Below are 4,892 nucleotides of genomic sequence, written 5' to 3'. Positions count from 1 at the left end.
AAGTACCCATCAAAACAAAGTACAAATAACTTGGTAAATATCTTTCAAGTTCTTGATACAATCGCCTCAACCCCTTTCCTTCTCGGCAACCCAAATTTTATTTTCCAAAAGAATTGTTTGCCAACAATATTAAAAGGTTATTATTATTGAATGATTTATGGGATATAACAAAATTAGGAGTCGAATTAATCGATCGAACCGATCTAATTCGGTCGAAGGTCGGTTAATGATTTTTTAGAAGTTCAATTATCGGTTAATTCGGTTTGAAATCGAGTAATTAATTGAATTAATCTAAATTAATAATTAATATTACAAATTATATGTAGTTTTAATTCGGTTAATTCGATCAAATGAACATTATCAATTTATTTTTTGATATATTTTATACTTGTTTTAATAAATAAAAAATAAAAACATATAATTTAGTTAATTTAATTAATCGACCGAGTTAACCGAAATATGTCGATTCGATTGAGAGTTAAATATTAAAAATTCAATTTAATTAATCGAACTGTTAACCTTTGAACACCACTTTCACGCCTCAGCAAGTGAGTACTTATCAACAAGGTGTGCAAGTCAAAGAAAAAGTGTGAACACTTTATTATAATCTTAATTCAAAAGAATCAAATTAAAGTATTAAACTATATATATACACCTATAGTGCTTAGAACTGTTGTAGGTGAGCACATGACAACCCACAAGAGACCATTTTTATGTAGCCCACATTAGCCAAGATTTGAGTGGGACCAAAAGATCAAAGCCCTCTTTTACAAACTTTGAGGGAAAGTATATGCTTTATTTCATTATAATAAGGTTTGATAAAAGATGAGAAAAAAAGGGCAATGGTGGCTTACAATCATAATTATCCTCTTATGCTTCAATTCTACATTTCATCCATTCACACCATTTCCCCAGCTTTTTGCATGTGTTGTGCCAAAAATATTTTTAGCCTTCTTTCTAACTTTCTCTTCTTTTGGTACAAACTTGAAACTCTTTTCTTAGCTTTGCTTGTGAATGATTAGTGGTTGGTCTACCTGGAAACATCAATGAAAAAGATTTTATTTGGTTTCTTTTGATTCCCATACATATAAAGAATTGTATGAAACAGATACAGTCTATTTTCTTGTATCATTTATCAATTATTTAATGTCATTTTAGTATTTTTTTTTGTAATTGACATATCATTTTGACAATTTTTTTAACCTAGATCCTGGATTTTAAACTTTGAAACCTGAACCATGGACCTTAGACCCAGGGTTCACGTTAAAAAAATTATCAAAATGATATGTCAATGACATGAAAAAATATGTTGAAATGGTATTAAATAATTAATAAAGGATATAAGATGATGGGGTGTTTTTATTTCATACAATCCTTTCCCTATATATATATATTGTATATACAGTAGTTGATTAAGTGACAACTACTAAACTGGCTAATTTAGATAAAGTAATTTTAAGATTTGTTCAAACTGTAAAACAGAAGAATAATAGTTAACAAGTGTTGGGTGTAGTGGTAAGATATAACAAACTTTTAGATAATTTAAGTTCAAACTCTGAAGATGAAACCCGAAAATATTAATCTTCATATAAACTATAAAATGGTATGAATGATACCTTAATCATAAAAAAAATAAATAAAGATGATGGTTTCTATAGCAATCATTTAACAGATGAGGTGTTCATATGAATGAGATGATTTCAATACAATCTACAAGAATGGTATAATCATGAATTTATAGTCCTCATTCAAACATGCTAATGCAGTTCCACTTGTTTATCATGTGACTTTAGAAAATGAAAGAAAAATTTTTATTGGTCAATTAGAAGTTGAGGACCCCCTATTGTTAACTAAGAAAATTCTAGCCACATGTTATGAACACAAACAATTTGATTTTTATGGTTTTGATCCCTTTATTATGCTCAAATTAGTGATTCGGTTTGTATATTTAATTTCTCAAATAACTTGATCTTTCTACTTTTATAATGTCATTAGTTAATTCAAATTAAGAATGACAACACGTTGGATATATGCAAATTTGCTTTAAAATCCTAATCCGTTGATTATCTATATTAAATACGAGTATTATTATCTAAATCCAAATCTAAACTAATTAAATTATCTATCTAATTTCCCAATCCACTAGTATCAACATTTAGTCGGTATAAAAATATTTTTAAATAAAAATTTTAAAAAGTAATGCAAACGATAAATTCAGATCATTATTTGTAAAAATAAAGTAGATTTAGATATCCATTATTTGCTGCAGATAATAATTAAATATCCAAATAGTTAGCTGAATATCTGTAAATATCTAAATACGCAATATCTATTACGATCTCTAATTAAAATAGTTAACAAAATTAACTATCCATTGAAAATTAACCTTCCAATAAAAAATATGTAAACATGATGTCAATATTTTTGTTGAAATAATTAAAAATATTAACTATTTAAATTAACGAATGACAATAAAATTTCAACCCAAATTATCCTCGTAAAATTTAGAATAAACTGATTTGGAAGCTAGGCTAAGAAAGTAGGACTAATTAGTTTAGGATTGTACACAAAAATAATATAAGACCAAAAGAGAAAGAATATTTGTCTTGTGAATTATGCCTTCTATTATAATATTTTTCAGCATTGACCCATTTTTGAAATCTATAGATTTATTCAAAACAATGTTTGAAACATAGTAGTCAAAGAAAGGCAAATTCTATTGCTCTGCAAGCTAGTATTTTTTAAAAAAGAAAAATTAGCCTTTGTAAAAGTGAGGTCATGGCTATGTCATAATTGAGGCTTTTTTCCAAGCATGCAGATCACCTAAATTTGAGGGGGAACAGTTCAGGTATAGCTAATCAATTGGAGATGGAGGCCTAAGGGGGAAAAGGTTGAGGGTTTCAATTATTGGCGAGCAATGGGGTTGGTGAAGGGAGCAGTAAAAAGTAATAAAACAAATCCCTTCACCACCATACTTGTTTGTGCATCTGTGCTATATGCCCCCCCATGAGTTTGTCTGCGAAAAGGGATAGTGGCTCATTCTCCTTTTTATCATCACAAAACTTAGCCTTTTTTTTCAAGCTTTCTCCTTCTTATTTATGATTGGAGTAATTGAGAAGGAAAATCGAAAATGGCTGATCAAAGAAAGAGATTTTCAAGGATTTAATATGTGTTAAAGAGGTAAGGTTTAGGGTGTGGAAGAGAGCCTCTTATGTCTTTAGTCATGGAGAGGTTTTGATATGTATTGTGTAATGTAATTGGAAGATATGTTGTATTGCTAGGATGTTCTCTCACGTGGGTTTTGATTTCATTGCATGTCATGTCTCGTTGTTATCAGGAGAGTTAAACAACATAGTCTTATTGTCAGGTTCGTAGGTAGTATAAGGTGTCCGACGAACGTTGGGTCTTTATCATGTTTTGTCGAGGGATCCCCCTTCATTCATCTTTGGCAATCTGGCCATGGGTGTTTTGGGTGAGGTTTCTCGGGGAACGTCAAGGTTTTCTGCCTTTTCTAGATTATAGACTCAACAAGTATATATTTAAAATTAGACAGAATTAGGGGGCGAGACTATAGAGCTGATTATAGGTTGAGTCGGATTAGTGTAAAAATTTAGACCCGTTTTTTAGGCCTGAGTTTGATACAAAATGTTAAATCCGAATCTGACTCAACCCGCTCGTATTAATTTTTTTGATTATTTATTATATAAAAATAAATTTAAAAATATAATACATCAAATTAATAGACTAAAAAACATTAAAATAAATGTTTTCCAACAAATTAAAAATACATATAAAAAAGTATTTATACTAACACTAATATAGTTACAACTTAACAAGCAAATGCCTCTAAAATAAAAATAAAATTAACAATAAAACAAAAATTATACAATATCCAAACAATAACAACAAAATAGCTAGTAGCAATATACTATGAAAAAGGTAGCAAAACAATATAACAACAATAAACAACAGCAAACAACAACAGAATTTTTTTGTCAAATTCGGGTCTAGTCGGGCCCGAGCCAAAAAAGTCTTACCTGAGGCCTGACCCGCTTTCTAAACAGGCCTTTTTTTTGTCCAAGTATATTTTTTGAACTTATATTTTTACTCAAACCCTCTCACTTTTCGAACAAATCTTTAAATTTAAACGAATACCCCGACCCATGATCAGATCTCCCTGGAAAATCTTATTTTAAACCATTCACGTAAATAAAACATTCAAATTTCAATCTTGTTCACCTTTGATTGACTGAAGATATTTCACTTTTAAACTTTTAAATACAAAATAAAATAAAATAACAAAGTTGACAATTTCTCTTGTAATTTTATCTTATATAGCTTAGAAGAAAACAAAGTTACTATAAGGGTCCATTTTGATTAGGTTATTATTTGTATCTTAAAAACATAATTAGAAATAATAATTAATGTTGGAAATCATGATGATTATTTTCCCTATTTATTTTTTAGCTAATACTTGTTAACACAAAGTACAAAATTACCAAAATAGAATAAATTGATGGGCAAAAAAAATACACATCAATTTAGAACATCATAAAAAAAAAGAAAGTTTGGATGTCAAATTAGGCATGCATATGGTATCATTATGTCTTATCATATCCATGTTATACCAAATAGCCTCATGATCAATGCTCATAAGTAAAAAAGTATATTAGAGGTGGGTGTGGAAGTTTGTTAATTTAATGGTAAATGTAAACTCGAAATTAACTTTGAACAATGATTGCAAATGTCCCACACCAAAAGAGAATATACTTTTTTTTCCACACGCATCAAAGCTCATGATTAATACGCACATAAGATTGTATATCACTTAATTCATCAAGATTGACTCGATTCGTGAAATATAAAGAAAAATCCATTTATTTGAAATCTGG

Source organism: Gossypium hirsutum, chromosome D10 (genome assembly GCF_007990345.1).
Source record: "Gossypium hirsutum isolate 1008001.06 chromosome D10, Gossypium_hirsutum_v2.1, whole genome shotgun sequence".
Lineage (NCBI taxonomy): Eukaryota > Viridiplantae > Streptophyta > Magnoliopsida > Malvales > Malvaceae > Gossypium > Gossypium hirsutum.
Note: the sequence above shows the minus strand (reverse complement) of the source record.